At 36.9% G+C, this 18,058-nt stretch overlaps 1 protein-coding gene across 2 annotated transcripts in view; it reads right to left on the bottom strand.

Moving 5' to 3' along the window:
• Window positions 1-18,058, bottom strand: part of LOC138698534 (uncharacterized) — a 137,044-nt gene that overhangs the window by 67,355 nt on the left and 51,631 nt on the right. The window lies entirely within an intron of this gene.

Below are 18,058 nucleotides of genomic sequence, written 5' to 3'. Positions count from 1 at the left end.
AGTTTCCAATTTATAATTATTACTATGTTAAACGTCTCTAAAAATAATATGTTAAAAGCCTAAAGCAGTAAAATGAATGTCGCGCTTAAGCGGTAAGAAGAGGGAAATTGTTATGTGTGTTACGTTGGGAATACTGAATGTGGTATTTCACACTTACCGCATATTGGTTCTGTGCGGAAAACAAGCAAATACGCACGATCTCGCACAAAACAATTTTATATATAGGCTACATATTTACACACGTAACTTTGATCAAAATCAAATTGTTGTATTCTTTGTAGCATGTAAGTTCACACATATGTATGTATACTTTTTGCTGGTTGAGTGGAAGAGAAGGCCCTACAGCCTCAACTCTGCCACCTAAAATAAATATTATTATTATTATTATTATTATTATTATTATTATTATTATTATTCATAGCTTTTTTTTAACAAAAAGTTGAATTCTAACTAAATAATTCGAAAAATTAATTTTCACTTTCGAAAATAAGATTTTGATAAGGATTTTTGACCCCCTTCTATAAAATTATTTATGGAGAACTCTAAAACAGATAGGGAATTAAAAACTCTCTAAAAAGATTCACATACTGGCGCTAATGAAAAGCCGGAGACTACAGTAGCTTGTTCATGTTATGTGGTAAGCCGAGACCGCACAGTCTTAGAAAAAGGTTTTGTCGAACAGATACTTTATAAGTCTCAGAAAAGAGGCAGTGAACATTAGAACCACGTGTTGGGTACATTACCCAGAGTTCTCTATTTATCAGTTCGAGATATTGCTCGAAGAGACAAGATGGCAGACAGAAACTTGCTAATAAGTGAACATAAAGTGATACTACGTGTGCATAAGCAGTGTATGTTAAACAGTGATGTTTATGGATGTTGTAAAAATAGTGTTGTTGAATGTATTGTAAAGTAATAGTAATATAATAAATTGAACTAAGTAGTTCTTGCAGACTTTTCCATTGCGCTGTACAATAAATACCCAAAGAATACAATCCCAATTATCTAACCTTTTGCTTTATTTTTTGTCTCTGTCTGGTTATATTTTAATTGGGTAGTGTAAAATAGATCGTTCTTTTATATTCCTGTTGGCTCCGGTAAGAATTTTCAGTAGAAGATTCTGTGAGGAATAAAAATGTAAATGTTTTATTTTAAATTGGGTTAGTTTTGAATATCGGTGAGGGTGAGAGGGATTACTTTCTGCACAGTTTAACATTTTCGTCACCAGGTGCGCTGCTAAATGCATGGAGTAATTACTCTTTTCGCTACTTGGTACGCTGCTAGATGTAATAACGCCCCTCCCCCCAACAGGTGGCAGCAAGATCAATTTCTACAACAGAGCCTCTAGTATGTGTTACGGGAAACTCAGTAAGTTACGCATCCTATTATATATTCATCCATGTAGCCGTTCTCTTGTGAACCGGTCGCTCCTCTGATCATGCGCACTGCTCTCCTTTCTGGGACTTTAAGTGAAGTATCTATGCGACAAAACTTTTTTTCTAAGACTGTACATGTCTCCTCCAAATAAGGCAGCTTGGTAGCCACAACTTCGATGGGAGGATCAAGTGGACAGTGAGTCTTTGTAAAGCTTTAGACGGGGTACACACCAAATGGAGCATTTTGTCTCACAACAAGGAGAGTAAAACAAGGCGAACACAAGAATAACATGGGAGGGGTTTCATATTCACGTGCCGGCAAATTCTCAAGTTACCGCTCCTCCATACCTGGTGATGAGAAAGATGGAGTTCTATGTCGAAAGAGACTCTCGTTTGAGTCGGGTGAGTTAACCATTAAACAGCATTGTATTACATTGAACAACAAATTTTTACTTTTTGTCCTGCTCCGAAATAAAAATAGGTGAATATTACTAATATGTGTGTCCTAAATCTGAATTTAAAATCCAAATTACCCCATCACGTACCATTTTCCGGGGAAAATGAATTGAATTTCTATGACAAAACTTATTTGTTTTTAATTTTTCGCTGCTACTGATAAAATTACAACACGCTAGGGATTCAAAATTCCTCAGAATACTTGAAAAAAATGTGTACTGGTTACAAAAATGATGTAACATAGTTTAAAACACAACAACAATAATAATACTTCATGCATATAATGAGAAAAATCTCTGAATTTGAACTTACATTTAAAATATTTTTCTGGATGACGTCTGTTTATAACTAGACCCGGGACTGTATTTTACAAGGAACCAACAATAGTCTGCAAGCATGCTGGATGATCTTCCTTTATATCGCCTTTCCATTTCAGATATTTCTTGATGAAATCTTTCCCCATACTCGTCGTTTACCGCTCCAAAGTTAGGAGGAAAGAAATTCAAATGAGAATGTAAAAAGTGTATTTTGAGAGACATATTACACTCCATTTTGTCATATGCACTTAACATGGTTTCCACAACAAGTTCTATGTAGTTCTCTGCCCTAGAATTTCCAAGGAAATTTGAGCAAACGTTTTTGAAACCGCGCCATGCCATTCTTTCTGTAACGGAAAGTTTTTCCTCAAACAAAGGGTCAACTATAAATTTGTGAATTTTTGGACCGAAGAAAATGCCCTCTTAATTTTCCTTCACTCAAACTGGTAAGCGTTTCGTTTAAATACTGAAAACCACACTCTTGTTTGTTCATTGCATAGACCTCACTTTGAACTGTTCTGAAATTTACTTAATAGAAAGGACTATTTTATTTATATTATATAAGAAATATTTATTAGAAGTACTAAATAACATGCCAACAACCATAATAAACCATAAACTCATAAAATGGAGTAGCTTTTGTTTTGGTTTATATCCCCAACCCGCGCCAGATGTTTCCTGGGGGAGCGCTTATCGAAAAGTAAAATCATAGTATATCTTAAAAGCCTTACGTGATACGAAGAAAAGAGATGCATTTTCGGATTCAGCGCACATCAAACCATAAGGGACACATTGTTTTAAGTCGGAGCAAAGTTCTTGTTGTTCAGTGTTATTAGAGGGGACTGTTACACTGCGAGACGTAGTGTGGCACTAACGTCCATTCGATTCCTATACATTTTGTATTAATTGGAGAGCCGGCCGAAAAAGCTTATTCGCATGTGTATCCTTTCCTTCCGTTGCTTCTCAAAAAGAATTTAGTACAGTCGCTCTTGATGCCTCATTATGATTACTGTGACACTCTCTACACTGACCTTAACATGAGACTGACAGACAGACTACAGCGTGTTCATAATGCATGCGTTCCATTTATTTGCAACGTCCGTAGATCTGACCGTATCATACCTTCACTAAATATGCTGTCCTGGGTCCGTCTCAAAGAGCGAAGAACTATTCACTCTCTCACTTTACTTTTCAATATTCTTCAAACCTCTAACCCTAGCTACCTAGCTTCTCGTTTTCAACATTTGTCCTCATATCACGAAATAGATACTCGCTCATAACACCATATCACACTCTCCATTCCTAAACACAGAACATCCTTCTACTCTTCATCTTTCACGGTCTCTGCAGCTCATCTCTGGAACTCTCTACCACAACATGTCAGAGACTGTCGGACATTGTCTAGTTTCAAAAATAAATTAAAATTGCACTATTTAAATTAGATTCCTTTCAGTTATAAGCCCTTTTCTCTGCCATAGTTTTGTAAATATATAGGCTATATATTTCTTTTTCCTTTTCCCCTTTTTGTTCTCTTTATCAGCCGATGAATTTATTATCATAGCCTCCTTATCGTGAATTTTATTTAATTTTCGTATTTATTTTCTTTTTTATTATTATTTTATTACATTCCATTTTGATATATTCTTCCTTACGTTTTTCCATATTAACCATTTGTACTAAACGAGTTGCTTTCACTATATTCCAATGTATTTTACTTTCTTTTTTATTATGGTATTATATTCATGTTGTTTAGTGTCGATTTTATTATGCTATTACTATTATTATTTTTTTTTGTAATATGTTAGTATTCTGTTCTTTAACTTTTTGTTAAATTTTAACTGCTTGTATACTTTGTGACCTGGTAGAGTGTAAGAGAAGGCCCTATGGCCTTAACTCTGCCAGTATAAATAAATAAATAATAATAACAATAATAATAATAACAATAATAATAATAATAATAATTATTATTATTATTATTATTATCCTACGTTTGAAAAAGTTACCAATAATTCTTTAACTTTTTTCTCAGGTCTGAATATTCCTTATTCACAAATATCCAGAAACGAGTCGGTGACTGGATTTTGGATCTGGAAGTGAGAATTATAACAGATGAAAGTTCAGCCAAACTTCTCTTCTCCTGAAGAAAGAACCTGTGACAGTTGACGTCGTCTGTGAAAGAATCAATTATCTGAAGATTCCCTCGCCGTGGATATTCCTCCCGGGGATAAGACTGATTAAAACTTTCAATCAACGCGCCGAGATGTTGACATGTAATGGTTAAAACGACTTTTTGCTTGATGTCAGCAACAGATATTCGTGAAAGAGGGAAAATTTTCCAAGTCTTTTTTCTGTAAGCGCAGTTTCCGAAGAGGTAACTTTTTCTCACTTTATTCCTGATTGTAAACTCATTCGACATAAAACAGAACCTTTTATTTCACTTTTCGGTTTCTTCAAAATCAAAGAAAACTAATCAGTACTAAGGTAATTTAATCTATGAATTTTCTTTCTGTGCGCTGACAGTTTGAAAACGCTGGCCTAAACGACCCGTATTTCGCAGGATGTGAACTTTGTTATAAATTACTTCCTAAGAAAAGCTGAGGAAACTGTTCATAGTCCCCCCTTTACTGTCTTCCCTCGCCAGTAAATTTTTGTGAAGATAAATTGAGCAAAAACGTTAAGGCAATTTGCATCTCAGTGCAATTACTTCCATCGCTGAAACACGTTAAGAGGTGAGAATTGGATCCCACCCAATCCCTCCGAGGGGATGTGATGGAAGGGACGTGCTCTCCTTCGCGCTCCATCTGGAAGCAATCAACCAAAGTGTGCGATCATGGCAGGAAGGAGATCGCAGAAAGTAGTAGGCTATTCTGCACTCCATCGGATGTCAATCCAATCACAGTAAGTGAGCTGGTAACCCGAGAAAGTCTGGAGGACATCTCCGCTCCCGGTATCGGGTCAGAGGTGCGGACAAGACTATAATAGATGAAGGAGCATCTATAAGGATTCCCCTACGGTCGCACTCTCATCGGAAGAACCGTATTTTCAAAATATTTTTAGTACAAATGCCAGGAGCACAGTAGGAACAGATTACTAACTGAAGCGTTGTCTCATCTCCTGAAGACTTTCAGCACATCATACGGAAGGAACAGACTGGTTGAGGATGACTTCGTCAGTGATACATTAATTTATTTCAACTATAGACATGTTTTTGAAGTCAACGAGCTTGTTGATCAATAGTGGTAGTGATAGCAATATTCATAGCAGTAGCAGTAGTAGTAGTAGTAGTAGTAGTAGTAGTAGTAGTAGTAGTAGTAGTAGTAGTAGTAGTAGTAGTAGTAGTAGTAGTAGTAGTAGTAGTAGTAGTAGTACCGGGACATCACTTTATTTTTCCTTGCATTTTTATTGTACCTGCGTTTCTGAATGTACATGCCTCCCACCCCTTTCACTAATGTCCTTGCTACCGTCGCCACACAAACTTACGGCCGCTGTTGCTAGCAGTGAAGTAAACAGTACAGAGTACAGTGTGTTTCAGAAATAGGCTATGTTGCATTTCCTATAGAAGAAAGAGCTTATACTGGGTGTTCATTCCAAAGTGTGTCATGACGTCACTGTTGTTGAGTCACCGATTCGAAGAGAGTTTCAGCTTATATGTCAGAGAATTTGCCTATTATTCAAGGCGTTCTTCAATCTGAACCTGAGAACGTGTACGGTATAACTTGAACGTCGTAGCAACAGATGGCGGTCTGTACGGTCTGTGTGCTACCATAACCTCTTTCGAACTGTGTTTTACGCCGGCAAGTCGTACCCAGGGTATTTGTTATCATCGGTTGCGTACGGTAACATTCCACAACACAAATCAAATGCTCCGTGTCCATGTTGACCGTCGAAGTTAATGTCAACAAATACGTAAGTAATCGTCTTAACCCTCTCCCCATATCCCGACAGTACGTATTTCCAAACAGTTCACATTCCTGCCACTACCGGCGTTACCGTACGTATCGGTACGTAATCTTCAGAATGAACGCCGTATTTGCTAGGCAACTTATCTGCCTCGTAGGTAATACACCTCTGCTGAAGTGTAGGAACCTTGAATTCTCTAGGCTCATCGACTAGCCACATGACGGCATACAGCGAGCCATGACACTTTGAACTGAACACCCAGTATTATTAAAGTTTATTTTCACACAGGTATGGTGTGCAGCATAACTGAATTTATCTGTGTGGACTGAACAGAAGTGAATATTAGAGTTACCGAAAGTACGGTACCCTACAATATGGTACGGTACTTAACAGCATTATTTAAACAAGAGTTCTGTTTTATTGTTTGTAGATATGAAGGACAATGATGGTAACTGGAATTACAATATAACCGAATGTGAACAACAGTTTTTTTACGCTTTCCTGATTATATAATTACGGAATATTTTCGTAGAAGTGTCATTAATCTGGTAGATAAATTTAAAGCAACAGGATGTACTGAAAGGAAGAAAAGTGTAAGATGGCCAACAAAGGTGACAGAAGATGCTGTAGAAGATGCTAGAGAAAGGGTGCAGCGAAGTCCTAATAAGTCGGTCAAGAAGCTAGCTGTAGAAATTGGGGTTTCTTATGGAAGTGCTCACAAAATTCTCAGGAATAAATTAGGTTAGTAATATGCTGAATAAAGTAGACATTAATTAATGAATATAACCGCCTGAAGAGTTGAGCTTGTGAAAAAAAATTGTTACTACTCCACTATTTTTTTATAAAATACCGTAAAAGTAATGATCAAACTGAAAATCCTAATATCGTATTTCTCTGTAACATAAGTGGATATACTACTTTTCTCTCCTCCTATAGCTAGTAAAATGATCTGTTTACATATTGCACTAGTAACACCAGACTCCTGTAATGGAAGGGGGTAACAGTGTTTCCGAGTATAGCCAGGTTAATGTTAAAAATGTTGGTAAAAATAAAGTGATGTCCGAGTAGTAGTAGTAGTAGTAGTAGTAGTAGTAGTAGTAGTAGTAGTAGTAGTAGTAGTATTACTAAGAGTAGTCGTAGCTGTACCACAGTCTAGTACAAGGTGCGTCAGAAAGAACGGATGGATTTCAAACTATCAATACGCAGCGAGGGGAGGGATAGAGTGAGGGGGACCACGACTGTCGGGTCAGCCAGAGAATGCAGTTTCAGTTGAGAACATGGTGTTGGTCTGGTGTACAACGTGCTTTCATCGCAGAGACATTTTTGAAGAATGAAGAGTCTGTGATAGTCACTCAGGACTCATTTCGACATCGGACGTCACGCTAGGATTCCAACTCAGTCGGCTTCATTTCGTACCACAGGTTCAACATTAAAGAAGAAATCACCTGGACGAACACGGAGCGCGTGTACTCCTGCAAATGTGGAGACAGATAGTAGGTTGTCCGGCCACCTCAACCATCAGCCCGCAAACATGCTATTGCACTGAGATTGTCGAGGTTACGATAAGATCTCGCACCCTGCGAGCTCTTTCTGTGGGACCACTTGAAGGCGTAAGTAACCACATACACTGGACGAACTGAAGACGGCGATTCGTGAAGAAATTGCGGCAATCCCACCAGCTATGACTGTGAAAGTTACGGCGAACTTCAGAAAACGCCTCGATGCCTGTATCGAAAGCCAAGGACATCATATGGATGATGTTGTATACCGTAAATAAACTGCATGTATTGGTGAATCTGTTGATAACAATAAATTTTTGATTTGATGAATCCTTACAATTTTCTTGCCCTGTGAAATTCATCCGTTCTTTCTGACGCATCCTTTATATACAGTCACGAAGCTTGAGTTGTGAGGGTGCTAGGAACAATAGATTGTGCCGGTACTATTTCGCATTGTCTGTAATGAGACGATAGTAGCGATCCTAGTGGTTAGCAACTGTCTATGGATGCATATTTACTACGGATTGGGCTTCGTGACTGTATATACTAGACTGTGGTACTACTGGCAACAGTGATTTTGATACTATTTCCAGTTCAATTCTTGAAAACAGAAAAACAGTAAAGAGACCAACTATGAACAATGGACAGATTATCCTCTTTCTTTGCTCTCTCAAAGGATCAGTATGTACTGTGATATATATAAAGGAAGTATATTTTATGCGGTGGTACAATAAATAATTAACTTTATTTTATTTATGAGTGTTTTTTAATTCTCTAGAGTGCAGAGTTCTTTCATAAAAAAGATGTCACAAAAGTTTCAAATTTTTCCTTGTTTTAAAAAATCGTCCATTTATTTATCGGATGTTTAAATCCAACCGCAATAAACTCATTTTCATTAAAATATAAGCTACCTATTTGTTACATTATTGCGATCTAATTTACGAAATTGCCTCGATTTTCTGTTGGTAAAATTAGATATACAATGAGGACCTGAAATAGTGAACTTTGTTCTTGCGGACCCTATAAGGTGGCTGAACTCTGAGTCGATGTGCTCCCTCCTAGAATCGAACTGCCTAAAATTAAGGCTCCACTGTAGTACTGTACTCCAGCCAGAAGAAAGTCTCAGGGGAATGAGACGCAGCGGAGTAATGCTATGAATGAGTGTTATGTCATAAGTCACATACGTGATTACACGCATCTCCATTGGCTAACTCTCAAAGCACAAACGATAACACTGATACACACATATTTATACTACCCTAGTTACAAAATTAGATCACTGTTAATCTCCTGGTCTTTTAATCCCTCCATACAGGAAATAACATATGCAGGAGAGCGCATGTTTTTAAACTGACGTTATAACGGTAATATTATCTATCTACTTCGCTCTAATAGATGTATGTATTCATTCACACTGTAAATGGGTATATACCCGGTGGCAGTGGTAACTAATTACACTCAATAATGGCAATTAATGATAAACACAACTAATAAAAACATTAATAATTAATAATGGTTAATAATAATAATAATAATAATAATAATAATAATAATAATAATAATAATAGCAATGATAACAACAAGGAGCATCCTAAATTAAATGAAGCACGATCACTTAAAATAACATTTAAAGTAAATCTAATTTGTATCTTAACCCTAAGTTCGAACTAAGACCCACGAGTGTGACAGGTTCATACCTGCACAAGTACCTTTCAGCACTACACTTATTTCACTGTCAACTCACTCACTGCACTGATTCTATCCTGATTTCACTAACACTTCAAAACCATTTCACTGTTAAAATACTTTGCACAGCCACTATGAACTATACAACTTCACTGACACAAACACACTTCACTTACACAATAGACTTCACTGACACTACACACTTCACTGACATAACACACTTCCTCATTGATACAACACTTCAAATAACAAAATATCAATTACACCCTTTAAACAGTGTGTATAATATACTACCACAGTCTAGTATATACAATCACGAAGCTTGAGTTTTGAGGATGCTAGGAAAATTAGACTGTGCAGGTATTATTTCGCATTGTCTGTAATAAGGCGATAGTAGCGATCCTAGTGATCAGCAACTATCTATGGATGCATATTTATTACGTATTGAGCTTCGTGACTGTATATACAGGGACATCATTTTATTTTTACTAACATTTCTAATATTAACCTGGCTATACCTTTGGATTAACGGTTAAGAACAGGAAACACCGTCTGCTACCCCTTCCACGACTGGAGTTCGATGATACTGGCATAATATAGAAACAAATCAATTTACTAGGTATAGGAGGGAAGAAAAGTAGTTCCTCCATTTAGGTAAACTAGGAAATATCGCGATTTTGAGTTTGATAATTTTCATTATGTTTTTGTTTAATCAAAATACAGTACAGTATTAACAATGAGTGTTTTGACTCACGAACTTAGCTTTCTATGCGGACGTATTCATTATGCAGTGTATATTATACCGTCTACAGCACATTAGCGTACAATATAGAGAATGAAGTTAAATTGAAAAATAATCATAATATGGATATTGGAACACATTTCTGAAAATGGTGGCCGTTCATTTCGTTATAGGCTTCATTTCTAATGTGCATATTATCGCACTATAGACTCTTGTACGTAATTCCAATTACCAGGTTCGTACTTCGTATCAGTAACTCATGTTGAAATAATTCTGTACCTACTCTATAAAAGAGACCTTACGTACTGTAAATTCAATCTTCATTTCTCACAACCAACAGACCACGGCCTCATAGCCCGGAAAACTTTTCTACTAGTAGTATTTTTAATTACGCTTTCAGTTGCAGATATGATTCAGCGTCCAAATTCATGGTGATGGAGAAATGGCGAGCAAGTTTTGCCTGGAGCCAGTCAGCTAGAGAGGTCGGTCGATATGCCAGTCAGCTAGATGGGCCGGTCGATATGCCAGTCAGCTAGATGGGCCGGTCGATATGCCAATCAGCTAGATGGGCCGGTCGATATGCCCGTCAGCTAGATGGGCCGGTCGATATGCCAGTCAGCTAGATGGGCCGGTCGATATGCCCGTCAGCTAGATGGGCCGATCGATATGCCCGTCAGCTAGATGGGCTGGTCGATATGCCAGTCAGCTAAATGGGCCGGTCGATATGCCAGTCAGCTAAATGGGCTGGTCGATATGCCAGTCAGCTAGATGGGCCGGTCGATATGCCCGTCAGCTAGATGGGCCGGTCGATATGCCCGTCAGCTAGATGGGCCGGTCGATATGCCAGTCAGCTAGATGGGCCGGTCGATATGCCAGTCAGCTAGATGGGCCGGTCGATATGCCCGTCAGTTAGATGGGCTGGTCGATATGCCAGTCAGCTAGATGGGCTGGTCGATATGCCAGTCAGCTAGATGGGCCGGTCGATATGCCCGTCAGCTAGATGGGCTGGTCGATATGCCAGTCAGCTAGATGGGCTGGTCGATATGCCAGTCAGCTAGATGGGCCGGTCGATATGCCAGTCAGCTAGATGGGCTGGTCGATATGCCAGTCAGCTAGATGGGCTGGTCGATATGCCCGTCAGCTAGATGGGCCGGTCGATATGCCAGTCAGCTAGATGAGTCTGTCGGTCAGTCAATCGTTCAGTCTGCGAGATCGTTCGTTAATCTGCGAAATCTGCGAGATCGTTCAGCAGATGAATCGGTTGTCCAGTGTGGTCAAGTCAAATCTAGCTTGTCAATCAGTCAATCCGGCAATGAGAGAGAAGAGTGTGTGTCACGAAATGTTTACATGTCCTCTAAAGTAAACTTAACATGCTCTAATTGCGGCTACACATGATTTGCTTTGAAATTGCTCTGAATCACTCGAGTTACAACGTTCGTGTTTGTCTACAGCAGTGAGTCGAGCTATGACATCACTACGTAATGCGGTGGGACAAGCTATCGGCTTTCAGACGTGATTCAATCACTTTGCATAATAGCAGCTGAGTGAACTTGCTCCGTGACTAAACACCACACCTCCACTAATTCCTAGAATTTCTGTGAGAAGCCGACTTGGAGATTGGATACGGACTGAAGGACATGAATTCGATTCCGGGTTGAGAAAGAAACTTTTCTCTTCACCGTAAGTATTCTAGCTTCCTGACAGCTACATAGCGGAGATTCTCGCCGCGGATTCAACTACAAGCCGACAAAATTTACCATAACTCCACATGGGGTTGGAATTCGAAGGCCTTCTACCCATCCGCAATTTCTGCGCTCTGATAGATACTAAAGGAACAACTTATTCGTAAGACGCTGGTGAAAATTTACGATAAGTTTCATCAACCACTTTTTATCCACAGTGCCCATTTGTTTTCAATCTCTTGAATAAGATACGCTTTAATCAGAGCAACAAGTGCCAAAGCATCTCATTTTCCTTTACTGTATCTGCTGTAGGGTATACTTTAAAGTTTAAAGACCGTTATATGTACTGTGCAGTTGTTTGAAGTACTACATTCGACGTCCCAATCAAATCCAATACCGAAACCAACCCAACCGAATCGAATCCGATTCAATCCAAGACAACACAAGACAAATAAATAAATAAATAAATAAATAAATAAACTTAAAAATAAATATACAATAAATTTAAAAATAAATAAATAAACAAATAAATTAAAAAATAAATGAATAAATTTAAAAATAAATGAATAAATTTAAAAATAAATGAATAAATAAGTAAATAAATTTAAAAATAAATAAATAAATTTAGAAATAAAGAGAGAATATCATCGAAATGATAGCCGCCCAAATCTTGGATTTGAAATATCGGCATCCTAATCAATTCAATGAACAAAAAAAGAAAATGTAAATTAATGTTAAAAAAATACATAATGAAATTTTAAAAAAGAATATTCTGCGACAAGATGTGGTGGCTATCAAAATGATAAAAATTTATTGAAAATTAATAATACACATTGAATATTATAAAGATGAACAGAGATGGTGATTGATGATGTTCAGTGAAGATTTTAAAATGGTTGATGCAATTAATAAGTTCAAAAATAAATATATTTAAAAGTAAAATAAATAAATAATAAATAAATAAATAAGAAATAAAATAAATAAATAAATAAATAAATAAATAAATAAATAAATAAATAAATAAATAAATAAATAAATAAATAAATAAAGGGTCCAGTAGAATGGGTTCCCCGATTTTAAAAATAAATAAAAAGAACAACTGAAAAGTTTATTTTCCCATCTTACAGAAGAATGCTTGCCATTTTGACATCACTTTGTTTTAAAGGAAATATCATCCAAATGCTTGCCCTCATGAGCTATACACTCCTCAAACAGTGACTGTGCGTCCTTCTTCCTCAAAAAAGCATGGCTCTGTTATTCCAAATTGTGCAACAGCACACCAATACAGTAACACGCTTGCTGTGGAGAGGTCGCTGATGCATTTCTCGAGGATTTTCTGGGGTCCAATACCGAAGATTTTGTTTGTTGACGCAGCCCCACAAATGGGAATGAGCATAATCACCACTGAGCACTACTAGAACATTTTTTTCAATATGGTCTTGCGTATTTTGGCGGTTGACCCCAACCGTGGGCCATAAGCTAGAACGGTGAAACCAAAAAGTTGTACTAGTATGGCCGTCAAATTACCCATAGTTCATCTCTTTTTCCGGCGTGTTTATGAGCTTGTTTTTTTTTTCATATTATTACGATTAAAAATTGTTTCGTGTTGTGAATATTTCAAAAGTGTAGTCAAGTTCAGCAGGTGTTATTTTTTATAAATAAGCTAATATTCTGTTCGGCTCAATTGTAAAATATGTAGGCCTACGTTGATATGTCCTCTTATGCTTCAACATATTATGAAGGAATGCCAACATCCTTCTTGATAAAAGAAGGAATGTGGAAATGAAGTGTTCAGTTCATGTCACAACCATAACACTTTTAATAAATATACAGAGTGATCCGTTTGGGTATGGATAAAATAAAAACACCGTAAAACATTTAGTACTGAACTTTATTTGTTGAAACTTTGTGCATACAACACTGAAAGATGGGAGATTCCTCAGAGCTCAACATGACCCCCATTGCGTACCCTGCACAACTCATAACGGTAATGCAATTCAGCCTATGTCCGTTGTAACATAAGAGGGGTGGTTTGTTGAAAAGCTTGAGTAATTTTTACTCTCAGATCATCAATGTTCCTGGGTTTCTGTGAATAGACAATGTCTTTAACAGTGAAATGTACATTGATATAATAATCTGCTAATACTTCTGTTACCTCTACATCCATTTTAAACCGTTTATGTATGGCAAAAACTGAAAGTTCCTGAACCACCGTAACTTAGTAGGGATGGAACTTGAGGTCTAGGTGTAAGATTCGTCTGACACTCCGATCAGATATTTCCAATACCAGAGCATGTTTAATGGCTGAACTTCGCGTAGTGATGTGGTAACAACATGCCTCACTGCTGCGATATTTTCGATATTCCGAACGTTATAACATCTACCGGACTACTTATGTTTGAAAGTTGAACTTTTCGTCTGAAATTTCTCATCCATAACAGTATGGTTTTCGTATCAGGAATTCTTTCGTGTCGATCTTCTCTAAAATGGGTACGAAATTGCCGCTGCTTTGCAATCACAGAATCTCCATTTTTTTTAAATATACTTCAAAACAAAATGCACAACGTTCATCCTCGCTATCATGGTAAGTTAAATGGCATGGCTTGTGCTACTCAAAGACATATACCACTCAAGCGCAACTATCAAAGAACCTGTGCGACGGCCAATACAAACCGGGGAGATCATTCTGCCGGACCTTGTACATAATCAGCATAAAACTGATGCAGCTACTTTCGCACTCAAAAACTGAATTAAGCTGAATCATTTACAAGATTATGTGACAACGTATACCGCAGAAGCAGTTCAAGTCTGTCTGCCTGCATACCTATTAAGTTACTAAGGAAGCTTTAAAGGACAGATGTGGTGGTAATAGCCTACTTGTAACTATGCGATTACATCATCATCATCATCATTAACATCATCATCATCATCATCACTATCATCATCACTATCATTATTATTATTATTATTATTATTATTATTATTATTATTATTATTATTTAGTGTGTTTCCGTGAAAAGTCAGCGGTGTGACACATTTCAGTATTATTTTGTTGTGTGCTTTTAGCCGAATGGATTTCCATGTCAGAAATATTTCAGTTCCTAGCTATCCCTATATGGCAATTATTACGATCACGGTACAAATTTCCCCCGACCGCATCCGTTTCCCACCATCACCATTCCTCCACAATGTTCTCGGCACAGGAAGGTACAAGGAACTTCTGCACAGTGTTTTACTCTAAGAACACCACCTACATCGACATGGGATTCCTGGATGAACCGCTAAATAATATCGTAAACAACGGAAATCCGACCTACTCACACAAGGAAGAAAGTCAGTTGAATCAAAGGGAAAGAAGAAACGTAAAGCAAAGGACGGGGAGAAACAGCGAAAGGGAGGAGATAAACAGGGAAAATGGAGATAAAAATATAAGGAACAATGATAAACCGTGAAAGAATGGAGGTAAATAGTGAAATAACGGAGATAGCTAAATAGACGAAGGACGGAGAATAACAGCGAAAGGACAAATATAAACAGCGAAAGGACGAATGTAAACAGGGGAAGGATGAATATAAACAGCGAAAAGACGAATATAAACAGCGAAAAGAAAATTTAAAAACCAAAGGACGAATATAAACAGCTAAAGGACAAATGTAAACAGTGAAAGGACGAATATAAACAGCGAAAAGACGAATATAAACAGCGAAAAGACAAATATAAAACTAAATGACGAATATAAACAGCTAAAGGACAAATGTAAACAGTGAAAGGACGAATATAAACCGCGAAAAGACGAATATAAACAGCGAAAAGACAAATATAAAACTAAATGACGAATATAAACAGCTAAAGGACAAATGTAAACAGTGAAAGGACAAATATAAACAGCGAAAAGACGAATATAAACAGCGAAAAGACAAATATAAAACTAAATGACGAATATAAACAGCTAGAGGACAAATGTAAACAGTGAAAGGACGAATATAAACAGCGAAAAGACGAATATAAACAGCGAAAAGACGAATATAAACAGCGAAAAGACGAATATAAACAGCGAAAAGACAAATATAAAATTAAATGACGAATATAAACAGTGAAAGGACAAATGTAAACAGTGAAAGGACGAATATAAACAGCGAAAAGACGAATATAAACAGCGAAAAGACAAATATAAAACTAAATGACGAATATAAACAGCTAAAGGACAAATGTAAACAGCGAAAAGACAAATATAAAACTAAATGACGAATATAAACAGCTAAAGGACAAATGTAAACAGTGAAAGGACAAATATAAACAGCGAAAAGACGAATATAAACAGCGAAAAGACAAATATAAACAGCGAAAAGACAAATATGAAACTAAATGACGAATATAAACAGCTAAAGGACAAATGTAAACAGTGAAAGGACGAATATAAATAGCAAAGAGACGAATATAAACAGCGAAAAGACGAATATAAAACTAAATGACGAATATAAACAGCTAAAGGACAAATGTAAACAGTGAAAGGACGAATATAAACAGCGAAAAGACGAATATAAACAGCGAAAAGACGAATATAAACAGCGAAAAGACAAATATGAAACTAAATGACGAATATAAACAGCTAAAGGACAAATGTAAACAGTGAAAGGACGAATATAAACAGCAAAGAGACGAATATAAACAGCGAAAAGACGAATATAAACAGCGAAAAGACAAATATAAAACTAAATGACGAATATCAACAGCTAAAGGAGAAATGTAAACAGTGAAAGGACGAATATAAACAGCGAAAAGACGAATATAAACAGCGAAAAGACGAATATAAACAGCGAAAAGACGAATATAAACAGCGAAAAGACAAATATAAAACTAAATGACGAATATAAACAGCGAAAGGACGAATGTAAACAGTGAAAGGGCGAATATAAACAGCAAAAAGACTAATATAAACAGCGAAAAGACGAATATAAAACTAAAGGACGAATATAAACAGCTAAAGGACGAATATAAACAGCGAAAGAAGGGGAAAAGGGGCGAAATAAGGGGGTAAGGGGCGAAAGAAGGTGATAAGGGACGAAAGAAGGAAATAAGGGACGAAAGAAGAGAATTAAATTAAATTAAATGTTTTATTTAACGACGCTCGCAACTGCCGAGGTTATATCAGCGTCCACCGTGTGCCGGAATTTTGTCCGCAGGAGTTCTTTTACATGCCAGTAAATCTACTGACATGAGTCTGTCGCATTTAAGCACACTTAAATGGCCATCGACCTGAGGAATCGAACCCGCAACCTCAGGAAAAGAAGGTAATAAATGATGAAAGAAGGTAAGAACAGCGATAAAGTAGGGCAAAAAAAGATAAACACCAAAAGAACGGGAATAAAGAAAAAATGGCTGGAATAAACAGGAAAAATGGGGGGAACAGCAAAAGGACGGAGATAAACGGCAAAAATCAGAGTGTGAATATAAAAGGAGCTTGAGACAGAGAAGGGAGAGAAGATGCAGAAAAGAGAGAGAAATATTCTGAGGAAATCAAAAGGAGAAATGTGAAGCAAATGTTGATAAAACAGTAGTACGATAGGAAAGAGCAGAAAAGGAAAAGAAAATAGCAGATGAAACATGCAAAGGAAATAGTATAGAAGAGGAATGACAAGATAAGAATGTTGAAGAAAATAGAATTAAGGCAGTAAAACGTGAAATAAAGCAGAAGATTCTTTTACTATTTTATTTAGTGGCGCTGTTTCAATCACTACGTTATTTAGCATCAACGAACAGTATTTGCAATACACTGCTCCACCCATTTAGTAGAATGCGTTTGAGTCTAAAGAAAGCAGAAACAACAGTAAAACATGGTCTGATGTTATGACTAGAATCTAAGCCCCCCCCCCATCATGTCACAAAAAGTTCATACCTAAGTATTTTTGACAACGTAAATATTAGTGAACGACTACAAAACGGAGCAAATATTAAGGATATTGATGGAGAGTTTAAGGTAATATTTTTTCACTCACTCACTCATTATTGTATTTTACAGACATATATATTATAGGAAATAAAATTACTTTGTATTAACGTTGTATCAGATTCACGTTTTATAATGAATAAACAACTCTTAAATACCCATTTCCATATGGTCGATACTTTCCTGTCCATAATATTCCTTGACTTTCATGCTCTACTGCTTGCCGAATGCAGGGGACTTGCTCAGCGTGTTATATCCTAGATCATATATATAACAGATAGGTCGGCTTATAGGCTTTGACGTTAACAATTTTTGTCAGGTTTACTACGCTGCCATCTAGTTGTTACATAAGGAGTCACGTCATAATTCCCATTTGAATTACATTAGCGACTGTACTGTCTTCTCGTGTTCGTTTACGGCGGACGGGTGGCGATCCTGGCGGTTGTTCTCTTC

The sequence above is a fragment of the Periplaneta americana genome, chromosome 4 (assembly GCF_040183065.1).
Source record: "Periplaneta americana isolate PAMFEO1 chromosome 4, P.americana_PAMFEO1_priV1, whole genome shotgun sequence".
In the NCBI taxonomy this organism is placed as follows: Eukaryota; Metazoa; Arthropoda; class Insecta; order Blattodea; family Blattidae; genus Periplaneta; species Periplaneta americana.
The sequence above is the reverse complement of the archived record's forward strand: the minus strand, read 5'-3'. Positions and strand labels throughout refer to the sequence as shown.